The 12,377-nt window shown below is 47.1% G+C and overlaps 1 long non-coding RNA gene across 1 annotated transcript in view; it reads right to left on the minus strand.

Moving 5' to 3' along the window:
• Window positions 1–7,491: 7,491 nt before the first annotated feature.
• The window catches only part of LOC115948624, a 9,927-nt gene continuing 5,041 nt past the window's right edge, over window positions 7,492–12,377 (minus strand). Inside the window, exon 2 of the long non-coding RNA XR_004082421.1 lies at window positions 7,492–8,191. This is a non-coding gene — a long non-coding RNA (uncharacterized LOC115948624). The remainder of the gene's footprint in view (window positions 8,192–12,377) is intronic.

Raw genomic sequence — 12,377 nt, forward strand, 5'->3', positions numbered from 1 at the left:
TGAGTTCCTGCTCCAGGTGGCCCAGCCTTGGATGATCTCCAACCCCAACCAGCCTGGGATTCTTTAACTCCTGGGGTCCTCCTGGTCCCAGGAAAGCATCACCAGCCCAGTGATGAGGATTGAAGAGTGGGAGCCAAACGCCATCACCCCAAATGTCCCCCTTTTCCTCCTTCTCCCCTGCCAGATTAAACCAATTTGTCAGATTAAGCCTTTTATTGGCCTGGAGATGGGATAACTGAGAGATCTTTTAAAAACTTTTATTTTTCACTCTCATGTGAAGGGTGAGACAACACAGATTTTATAATTCACACCACCACAATCAGAAGCCAACTATTTCTTAATTACAATATATTATAAGTGGGTTTTGGCCTATCAACTTTTGCCACACCATGCTGTAAATGCCTTAAATTAATCGCCTTAATCACCTAAAATTACCCCTTGTGGGTCCCACTACAAACGTCTTTCATAGTTTTGTTTCTCCAAAGCATCCAGTCTTATTTGCAGGGCCATCCTTTGAAACTTGTTTCCCCTGCTGGTCCATTAAATGCTCTTTGAAATGAGGAGGAATTATTTAAAAAAACATCTGGCAAAGAGGAGTCACTAAGCACAGCATGGTCAAAGCTCCTTGGAAATGCAGCAGGAGCTGTCCCAAAAGCCAGGAATGCCTGAGGATCATCAAATCAGGGATGGTTTGGTTGGAAGGGACCAAGCAGAGCAGGCCTGGGGTGCTCCCAGGGATGGGGCAGGAGCAGGGAGGGGGCAGCAGAGCAGGGCTGCCCTGCACATGTGCTGTGAAACAACATCTGGAACACCTGGAAGTGCCCAGGGAGGATAAGGGGCAGGAAAACACCATCGCAGCACTGAGCATGAGCACCTCCATCCCATCATTTACCAAGCAATTTGCAGGTCTGGCTCCTTTTCTCCCACTTTGGAAACATCCAGGTGAGTCCCTCAGCGTGGAGATGAAGAATGAGAGAACATTCCAGAGCCTTTCCAGGTGGAGATGTCCCCACCTGGAGCAGGCTGCAGCTCCTCAGGGTGACAGATGTTTTGCAGTCCTTACCTCTGGAAAGATCCAGGTGAGTCCCTGAGTGTGACAGTGTGGAGATGAAGAATGAGAGAACATTCCAGAGCTTTTCCAGGTGGAGATGTCCCCGCCTGGAGCAGGCTGGAAACATCCAAGTGAGTCTCTAACCATGGAGATGAAGAATGAGAGAACATTCCAGAGCTTTTCCAGGTGGAGATGTCCCCACCTGGAGCAGGCTGCAGCTCCTCAGGGTGACAGAGGTTTTGCAGTCCTTACCCCCAGACCCACACACACACACAGATTTTATTAAGCCATTCCATGCAAGGATTTTATGTCTGTGTAATTTTTTTTTTTATTTTTTTTTATTTGGAAAACTTCAGAGTGCTGTTTTTTTCACACACAGTAAAGTTAGCTTTGCTGAGATTCATTAGTCCCCCTTTCCCCCTGCGTGTAAATGGATCTCTCTCAGTTATGCAATGCAAAGGGTACACAACCATGAAAAGTGCAGAGCCAGCCAAAAAAAGCATTGTTCTGAACTCGGACGTGTAAAATATTCATATTCAATAATAAAAAAATAAAAAAAAACCCAAAAACCTCCAGCCCTTAATAAAAAATTCACAGTGTAAAAATATGCATTGTCCTCCCATCCCCAGGGCTGCAGCCCCCACCTTCCTGGGGCTTTCACTGCCTGGTTGGACTCGATTAATTCCAAACCAGTTCACCCCAGACATGCCAGGGTGAGGTGCCTGAATTGATTCTGCTTTCTCTGAGGAGCTGGCAGCAGCTGGGGCTGGGCACCTCCAGGGATGGGCACTGCAAACCTCCCTGGGCAGCCCCTGCCAAGGCTGGAGATGCCCCATGGGGTCTGGAAGTGCTGCAGGAGGTTGAAGGTGCCGTGGGGAGATTTCCCAAACCCAAACCAGGCCAGGAGCAGCTCCCCTGCACCATGGCCTGGAAATAAAGCACATTAAGTTTGTGAAGGACACTGTGGTCACCTAAAAAGGAGATTTTTTTACTGGAAAAACTCCTTCTGCCCTTTGCTGAGGAGCACCTTGCAGGGGTGCAGCCCCCCAGAATAAGGGGTTTTGTTTAAGAGAGCTTCATCTTCAATTCTTCCTCCTCTTCCTCTTCCCCTTCCCAGCCCACAGCTCCCCATGGCCGCTCAGTGAAGGAGCCAACCCCCAAAATCCCTCAGTGCAGGGACACCTGCACCTTGTCACCCCCCTGATGCATCAGGATTTTAAATTTTCCATTTTTCATCTATTTGTAATCCTGAAATTCTGTAGTGTAGAACTCTAAACTCCATGGAGAGTGGAAGCTGCTGCTTCCCCCTTTGGGGCAGACACAACAATTCCTCTCCAGGCCAGGCAATCAAGGACACCTCACTGCCTCAGGCCCCAAAAATGTAAATAAAAGTGATTTGGGGGGAGCAAACTTGGGGTCAATTCCTTCATTACCTGAAGCTGTAATTGGAAGGTTGACCCCCAATGTGCAAATGGACAAAACTTATAAAAATATAAAAATCTGTGACCTGTGGTCCATTTTTGGGGGGGCTTCATCTACCCAAAATGTACCTGAAGGCCCTTCAATAAATATAATAAATGCACTTTTTATCCTCTTTAATTTGTCTGGCCTCTGTTTTTAGGTGGCCCCAAAGGCATCAGCTGAGCCCCAGGTGAGCTCCCAACAGAGCAATTCAAAACCCCTGGGGTTTTTTCCAGAAGTTTTTGCACCATTATGTCACATCCTATACATCAGAATTTGCTGGGAAAGGCTCGGTTTTGTTGTTTTGGGGTTGTTTTTTTTTTTTTTTTTTAATTTCTTTTCAGTGTTCCTGCTCTCTCCTGGAAATAGAAACCCCAGCAGGTCGTATGACGGGAGGGTTTATTTATTTCCAGGGTAGGTAGGAGGAAGTTCAGCTTTTGTGCTCACAGAACATTCTGAGCATTGCAAACATAATGAGCATTAATGAGTATGAAATAAAGACCCTTTGGGATCCATAACTGTTCACTCAGCTGTCCCAGAGCCCCCAGAGCTGCCACAAATCCCTTTCCCAAGTCCCCACAAGCACACGGAGAGGAGGAGCTGTGATTTGAGCGAGCCAGGATGAGCTTTTGGGATCATTGGCAGCTCAGCTAAAATCCATTTGTTGTCTGTCTTCAGTCTGAGTGAGCTGTTCCAACATGTGGGGCTTTGTCTCTCTGTCATGGAATAAATCTCAATTTCTCAGGACACACAGCAGGGACCTCTCCAGTCAGTCAGGGACTGGGAGAATCACGGAATCATGGAACGGTTTGGGTGGAAAAGGAGCTTAAAGACCCCCTAATTCCACCCCCCTGCCATGGACAGGGACAGCTTCCCCTCTCCCAGGTTTCTCAGGCAGAATTTTTCTCTCCGGACAAATCCATGGGGAAATTCCCTGCATGGACAAAGGAGCAACAACCACGTGTGGTGGTGCTGCCCTGGACAGCGAGAGGATTTTTATCTTGATCTTTTCTTCGATCTTTTCTTGATTTTTTTCTTTTTCTTGAACTTTTCATGTGAAGTTTTCTGCCCATGGACTCCTCCCTAAGCTGGGGGCTCCCTGTCCTCTTTGAGATCTTTAGGTGGTTTGGGGTGCAGGAGGAGGAGAAGGAAGAGGGAAGAAGAAGAAAGAAGAGGAAGAAGAAGAAGGAAGAAGAAGAAGGAAGAAAAACGAAGAAAAACGAAGAAAAAGGAAGAAGGAGGAGGAAGAAGAAGGAAGAAGAAGGAGGAAGGAGGAGGAAGAAGAAGAAGAAGAAGAAGAAGAAGAAGAAGAAGAAGAAGAAGAAGAAGGAGGAGGAGGAGGAGGAGGAATATGGAAGAAGAAGAAAGAAGAAGGAAGAAGGACGAAGAAGAAGGAAGAAAAAGGAAGAAGGAGGAGGAAGATGAAGGAGGAAGAAGAAGGAAGAAGAAGGAGGGGGAAGAAGAAAAAGAAGGAGAAGGAAGAAGAAGGAGAAAGAAAGAAGATGAAGGAGGAAGAAGAAGGAGCTCAGGACAACACCCTATGCCCTCCATCTTCTTTCCATCTACAACAGAACTCTAAAAAGACTAAAACCTATAAATATGGGATACTAAAAATACTAAAACCTCCAAATTTGGGATACTAACTATCCCAAACCCTAACTTCCTCACCCAAGTGACATCCTACACTGCTCTCTACAATCTATTTCACACTTTTGTGGATTCCAGTCTATCCTGAACTCCTGGAAGTTTTCTCCATGGCTGACGGTCAAAGCCAGTGCTTCTCTGGGGGTCAGGGCACCCCAAAGCAAGCAGAGAAATATTCCCTGTGCCCTGGGTTCCCACAACAGAATAACTGAATACTTTCAAACTGTGTGTGCAACAAAATTTGGAATTTCTGCTTGATGGCCTCAGGCACCAACTTGGGAGATTTTTATGGTGCTGGAGGGGAAATGGCACCTGAGCCAAGGTCCTGGAGAACAGGGTGGAGGAAAACCGGGTGAGAACCATCAGGAATTGTCCTTTCTGGAGAAACCAGCAGTGTTTGAGCTGCACATCCATCTGCTCCTGCCAGAGAAACACCCAGCTGCTCTCTGCCTGCATTTATTGTTTAATTCATTCATGCTGCTTGCTGGAAACACCATCCTTAAAGTCCTTCTGGGGCAGGGTTTGCTTTAAAGAAAACTCTCCACGGAAAAGGCTTTCCTTTAAATTTAGTACAAAGGAAAAGCCCAACCAGTTTTATTTATAGATCAGGGCATGAGAGATTTTCAGTGTTCAAGCCAGTGCTCTATCTCTGTTTCTCCCATAAAAACATGTTTAGCATTTTTCTCATCCTACCAGAATAAAATTCTTTTATTGAGATTTTTTTCCCCCCTTGCTAAAATGCAGCCACTTGAATGAATGACAAAAAAATACTGGATTTATCCACTGGATAATTTAGTGAGTTGTGATTCTGTTCTTGGGTGACATGAGCTGGGTTTTGGTTGTTCTTTAATAGATCATCTCTTACTTCTGTGGCTTTGGGACAGTTTATAAACCTAAGGTTGTATTTCCCAGAGATCTGTACCAGATGCATGATAAATTTGGGAGTTTTATTATATTTATTTTTCTATTTTTTATTATTATTTTATATTATATTTTATTTTGATTCTCGATTTTATTACTATAGAAGCATCCAGAATTTCCTTGTGGAACGTCTGCTTGGAGGAGCAGTGACAAAATGGCTAAATGGAGAAATGGCCAGAATTGTGGCCTTCCCAACAACCTGAGTGATAAAATGAACAATTTCACATCACTTTGTGTTTAATGGGAGGGCAAAACATTAAATTTCTTTGTTTGGTGAATGACAACGCTGCCAACACATCTCGATTTCTATTTATTCATAGTAAAATGCAGAATTTTGGGGTGTCTTTCATGGAAGTGATGGTTATCCCTTTCCTGGTGGAGGTGGTGGTGATAACCAGGTCCATCTGTAAAAAACTCAAGGGTGAGGTGGTTATTGGGCAGTGCTGCAACTCTTAACAGGTTAAAAATTAATTTGGGGACAGTGGCAGCTTATTCTCTTGCTGAAATTTTGATTTTTTTTTTCCATTTTACTGATTCCCAGTCATCCTTTAACCCTTGCTGTGCCCTGCCAGCCCATTTTTAGTGGCTGGCACACTTCAGAATCAAAAGTTTCACTGCCTGGATGGTTCTTTCTGCTGAGCTTTGTGACAAAATCACTGATTGTGACTCAACTTTTCCAAATGTCTTCGTGATCTGTAACTGAGTCACATTCTGGGTTGCTTGAGAGAGGAGTTAAAGGTTTTAGGGATCATTTTATAGAAAATATGTTCCAATATGAAGCAGTGCTGTCCCTTAAAATCCCCCTGAGCACCTGGAGTGTCCATGGTGAGGGTTTGGGGTGGTGGAAGGTGCCCCTGGCCATGGCAGGGCTGGGATGAGCTGGGATTTAAAGTCCCTTCCAACCCAAACCAGAGCGGGGCTCTGTGAATGGGCACGTGCTGAATGCTGCTCTTATTTGAGCCATTTATTGAGGAATCAATTGTGGAATTGTTTTTGGAATTATTGAGGAATTTATTGTGGATTTATGGGATGAGAGACCAGAGGTTGCTGTGGAAAAACTGGGGTGGAGCTGGGCAGGAAAATGGGTGGGAAATGGGGAGTGTGGTGGTGTTCCCTGGGGTCCTGGGATGAGGGAAGAGATGAGAACCTTGACTCCATGTTTCAGAAGGCTGATTTGTTATTTTATGATATCTATTATTTTAAAAGGAAAGGGTATATTAAAACTGTACTAAAAGAATAGAAGAAAGGCGGAAAGGAAAGGAAAGGAAAGGAAAGGAAAGGAAAGGAAAGGAAAGGAAAGGAAAGGAAAGGAAAGGAAAGGAAAGGAAAGGAAAGGAGAAAGGAAAGGAAAAAGGAAAAAGGAAAAAGGAAAAGTAAAGATAATAAAATCTTGTGACTGACCAGAGAGTCCGAGACAGCCGGACTGTGATTGGCCATTAATGAGAAACAACCACATGAGACCAATCAAAGCTGCACCTGTTGCATTCCACAGCAGCAGACAATTATTGTTTTTCTTTTCCTCTGAGGCTTCTCAGCTTCTCAGGAGGAAAACTCCTAACAAAAGGATTTTTCATAAAATGAGTCTGTGACATGGGGGGGGTCACTGAAGGCACCCCTGGGACAGGGTGACAGCAGCGACAGCCCCTGTGCTGAGGGGCTCCAGGTCACACAGAGAAGTTCCCTGAACGTATTGAAGTCATTGTATGGATGATCTCACTCCATTATTCCTCACAGAGCTTCTCAGTTCTCTCTATTTAACTTTATAATTCGGAGAAATGAAACCATTTCCCCATCTCATCCCTACCAAGGGAGCAAAACCACAGCTGAGTGGCCGTGAAGCAGCTCCTGATGTGTGCCAGGGCGCTGGTAGGAGCCAAAATGAGAACAGGGGGAGCTCTGGGGGTGAGTTTGTGTGGGAGGCATGTGCCTGCCTGGCCTCTCTCTGCTGTTTTAGGGAGATTCGTTCTGTGAGCAGGAGCTCTGCTCAAGCACCTTGCAGGGAGGATAAAGCCACTTATTTACACCTGTACTGTGTTTTACTCCTGTGTTCTTCCACCAGAGAGGCTGGAAGTTGCTTTTCCAGCAGCAGAGTGGCCAACTTGGGCACAGAAAATAAATTAAACAGGATTTTACGGGGAAGGCCGGATAAAACAAGCTGTCCCTTCTTATCAAATTGCCTTCGAGTGTGCTGCTTTTTTATAAATCCTTTCATCCTTTATTCAGAAGCTTTATTTCCTTGGAAATGACAAGATTCCAGCATGGTTTGGGTCCTTAAAGCTCATGCCATGGGCAGGGACACCTTCCACCATGCCAGAGCTCCATCCAACCTGGCCTTGGCGATGGAGCATCCACAACCCGAGCCAGAATTATTCCGATGAATAATTCTGAGCCAGAATCACTCATCCAGACTTTTGTTTGACCCAGGTGTCAGTGTGATATTTTATTTTAGTGCCGCTTGTAAAAGCCTTTCTCTCACCCAGGATGTGAAGCAATGTTTTCAGGTTTTTTGATGAAGAATAATCAGAGTGTCTGGTGCTTTCCCAACTGGGCCATTCCTTCCTCAAAATCCTGCTCTTTGCTGTGTTTTAGCACAGATCTTCCCAGGAATAAGCCAGTGGAACATGAGTCACTGCAGGAACCAGGGCGAGGTGGGCTCCTGGCTTATAAATGGCACAATTGTAGATACAGGAGTGCAAGGGCTGCTCTGCTTGGAAAGCTGGCTGGAAAATAGCACTCATGAGGCAGGCAGGCATTTCTATCCACAGGAACCATCGGCTATTTTGTATATATTTGCATTTCATTTTCTAACCACACTTTTGGAGCTTGCTTTTTAACTGTTCATTGATGAGCTTATCACGGGCTGCGCCTCGCAACAAAATTCTGGCATCCACAAGCTCTCATCTGGACAATTTCTGGGCTAAAAAGCCACCAGCAAGGTGGAAAAGCCAGATGAGCTCCCTGCTAGGTGTTTGAAATGTTATTTTTGTGTTAGTGAAGAATGGGGAGGGGTCTCTGTGAAACTTGGGGTGTCTGAATGCAAAGAGCAGAGCAGTGTTTGTCCATTTGCTGTTTCAACCCAAATCTCTGACAGGAACGAGTGGTTTGTTCTTCCCCCTGTAAAAAAAAAAAAAAAAAGCCACAATAAATGTGCATTTGTGAGTGGAGAAAGGTTTCTCTCTCAATTCATCCTCCTGCTCGTTCCTGGGGGGGCGAGCAGAGTCCCCCTGCCCCGGGAGAAGGGAGTGGCGAGGAAATTTTGCAACAATTTTCACCTTTTCTGTGCAAATAAACCCAAAACCTTGCACGGCTCAGCGCCGAAATTGTGGGGAGAGGAGAAGCAGGGTTTAGCAGCCAGAACAGAGAGATGGATCCCTGTGATGTGCAGATTTTGCCTTTCACCTCCCTCGAGCTCTGAGCTGTCCTGTCCTGCCATGGATGCTGCGGGGAGAGAATATATCTCCCAAACCATTCTTTTCCGGGGGATTCAAAGACGTTTTTAAAAGAATTCCCAGCTCGTTCTAAGCCATAACCACGCTGTAGAGGTTCTTAGTGGGACAGCAGCGCACGGAGAGGGGGACACGAGGTGATCCCGAGGCATTTCTGGTGTAATTCTCTCAGCTTGGCCAGCTCTGCCCGAGGAATGAAGTTGACTCATTCTTCCTGGATGCGATCCACCTCTCATGGAAATCGATGGAATTCTTTCTGCTGCCTTTTAAACACATGTTCTTACAGTTACTTTCTCCTCGTTTGTAAATCTACGTGAACTCTTGCTTCCCTGCGGTTAAAAATATTATTTTTTTAGGTTTTTTTTTTTTTGCGCTGCCCATGGACCAGTCACTCCGAGAGTCCCGTAAATACTTTCCCATCTCTCTGCTGATGATGTGCGGAGCCGAGCACAGGAGCTCTTTGTGCTCTCTGCTCTTACACCATCGCATTGATTCCGCCTTTAAGGTCAGCGGGGAGAGCCAGGGGGGTCCCCCAGCATCGGGGGGTCCCAGGGGGGTCCCCCAGCATCGGGGGGTCCCTGGGTCGGTCCCGCATCCCGCCCGTGCCCGCTGCGCTCCCCCGGGAGGAGCGAGGGATGACGGCGACATCACCTCACACCCCATCAGGGTTTGTTGTTTTTTTTGCCTTCCCCCCCTGGCCCGTGAGTTATGCTCTGAACTGGCTTTTTTAAAGATTTTTTTTTTTTTTCTAAGGAGCTGCTTTGTATTAAATGAATAAAATATGTTCGTGTCCCGTCGGGTCCCTGTTCGCTTCCATTCCGCCCCTTTATAAAAAGGAGTTAATCAGGAATGAGTTGCCACTGGCTTTTTGCAGTTTATCGCGTTCCCCAAAGGAGTTTTACATCCTCAGCCCATTGGATCATCATCTTTTAATCCTAAAAAAGAAAACTCTGTGTATGGGGTGTTTGAACGCAGAGATCCCGGCGCCTTGTAAACAAGTTTTTGGTTTGTTTTTCTTTTTTTCCCCCCCAAACCCAATAAGAATTTAGGTTTGCGTTTATTTTCTGCTCTCACAGACGCTTCTGGTATCAAAATCTCGCCCCTTGAATTTGTTCAGCTGTAGAAGAACAGAGTCTGTCCAGCCCCGAGAATGTTTTCAGGTGTTCTGGGAACAGATAAATGTTTCCGATTTTAGAACGCTGTTGGTGTTTAAGGAAAAAGGAACATTAGGAGAAGGGTTTGAGTCTTTTTCCTGTTTGTTAGGGGGGAAAAAAAAGTGTTCTTAATTATGACTTGCGGGGTTGGGGGGGATGCTTGGAAAGCTCCTCCAGAAAAGTAATTCTAAACAGTAAAGAAGGAGGGGGGAAAAAAGGAGGAAAAATGCTCTATGATGTTTTATTTTAATAATCCTTTGCAGGCATGTGAGCCGTGGTCTGAGGGAGAAAAAAAAAAAAAAAGAAGTTTCAGGAAAAAGGCACGAACAATACCGCCTTTAAACCCAAATCTGCAAACTTCTGAGAATATGCCCTGGTATTGAATACACCGGATTTCTCTCCCGAGCGAAGGGGAAGGTTTTGTTCGTTTGGACAGTCTTTGAATACTGTTCTAAAACTTCTTTCAAGTGAGAACTGAAGAGAGAAATGTTAAGTTCTGGGAGGAGACAATAAGTTAGCATCTTTGAGCGGGGGTCCCTTGCATGCAAATCAGCCTTTTGGCAATTTGGGGAAGTTTAATTGGAAGGTGGAAGCGTGCAAAGATAAGAAAGCGACATCGGCAGGAGCTCGCTGGGGCTGCAGGGGGAGCTCCGGGCCCCGCTCCTCACCTTGCCCGGGCACCCCAGCGCAGCCCCCGGCCCGCCCCGTCGGGCATCGCCCCTCTCCCCCCTCTCCCCGAGGTGTCTCGGAAATCAATCCCAGCCTCTGAAGTTTCTATAATTTGCACCTCATGAATTTTTGTCGCCCGGAAAAGGTCTTGAACTCAATTAATAGCTAATAATTAGCCAGCCAGCCCTGCCGCAGCCGTCCTTAGAGGGGGGAGCGCAAGTGAATGAGGCGCGGACCCCTCCTTGGGTGTCCCCTTGGGGAATTTCGCTGCTTTTTGGGGGGCTGAGCCGCAGTCCCGCACACCCTGGGGCAGAGGAAGGAGGGGACACTGAGGGGACACCCCCAGAGGGTTCCATCGGGGTCCCCAGGGGATGGGGGCACCCCCAAAGCGGGCGCTGCTCCGCGGGGATGAGCGCAGGAAGCTCCAAATCTGGGAGCAAATGGAGATTTGGGGCTTCAAATCGCCACCCCCACAATATTTAATTAACGCAAATCTCCCCCCCTGGCCGGAGCCCTGCGGGGTTGCGGGCCTGGCTCGGGGCTGAGCAGGAGCAGGGGGTGCCCAAGGCAGGGGAACCCCAAAATTGGGGCTGCGGGAGGGGAACGAGCCCCGGCCCCGCCAGCGGCTGCATCTCCCTGCCAGCCTCACATCGGGGGGAGTTCTGCCAATTCCGAGGGAAAAGGAGACTCAGGTCGTTGCAGTGGCTTCAGAATTGGGCGTTTCGGCTGAAAAATGCTTGATCGAAAATTGCCCCGGCTGTACCTGCTGGCCAGGGCCACTCTCTGCTCCCCAAAATCCCCCCGGGGAAAGGAGAGACCACAGCCCTGATAGAGCGGGGGCTTGGGCTCTTCCCGTGATAAAACTCTGCTGAATTACAGCGCACATCGTTTCCATTTTGCTTTCATTTGGCAAGCAATCTCCGGGCAAAAATATTTTGATCAAACGTCTAAAAAATTGCTATAAGTCCTTAATTTCCCTTCATTCCCAGAGACCGTCACGATCAAAATTGTGTTTACATCCTCAAAACTGTCTGTTCATGGGAGACAACACTGCTCGATGTCTGACGATTGTAATTATAATCATGTTCAAGTTAGATATTCAAATGTAAATGGTGCTTTTCTTTTTCTTTTTTCCCCCCCTTTTTTTTTTTTTACGACTTTTTATTTTAGGACGTGAATTTTTACCTTCGCCGGGACCAGCAAGGCGCAGTGTAACGAATTCGGAGGAATTCTTAGAGCTGAACATGTTTTTTGAAAAATCTGAAATGGCAATTGACGCGCTGTTTTTTCATGGCCAGAGGAGCCAGTGTTTTCTTCTAGAAATAACAACAACAAAAAAAATAGTCTGATCACCTAATTTTGATGCACAGACGGGTTTCAGTGCAGCTGGAATATCAGGGAAGAGGTGCAGGACAGTGGATGCAGGCACAGGTTATGCTGCAGTATTAATCTTCCCCTCTGTATTTCATCGCTAAGGGGACCAGCAAGAGCGACTTAATTTCATTTTTTTTTCCCCCCTGTACAAAACGCATCCATTTCTCCCTTTCTCACTGGCGCTCGTTCCGCCGCTTCTCAAAGGTTTTCGGGTAAAAAAAAAATAAATTAATTTAAACCAATGAGAGTGTAAATAGGTCACTTCAGGAAAAGCTCTGGCGGGTGGAGGATGTGACACCCGCCCTGAGCTCCATCACCCTCTACCTGCGTGCAGAGCAGCTCCGGGTGGCCCTGGGATGGTGTCTGGCCACCTCCTCACAGCGGGGAGGGGGCGCATCCACCTTTGCAGAGTTTGATTTTTGTTATTTTTACGTTTTTCTCCTCTCCCAGTCCCAGAGCCGCTGCTGGGAAGGCGAGCTGTCCCCTCCGCCCGCCCGGCATGCTCGGCGGGCGCTCCCCGCCTTGTCCCCGTTGTCCCCGGGGCTCCCGGCTGTCCTTAACCGCCCCCTTGTGCCGGCTGCTCGCAGGGACCGGGGCTCGGGAGGTGTCGGAATTCCTCGGCAGGAGGGATGCGAGCAGCGCTGCTCCACGCCGTGG

The sequence above is a fragment of the Geospiza fortis genome, unplaced genomic scaffold, assembly GCF_000277835.1.
Source record: "Geospiza fortis unplaced genomic scaffold, GeoFor_1.0 scaffold37, whole genome shotgun sequence".
Classification (NCBI taxonomy): Eukaryota; Metazoa; Chordata; class Aves; order Passeriformes; family Thraupidae; genus Geospiza; species Geospiza fortis.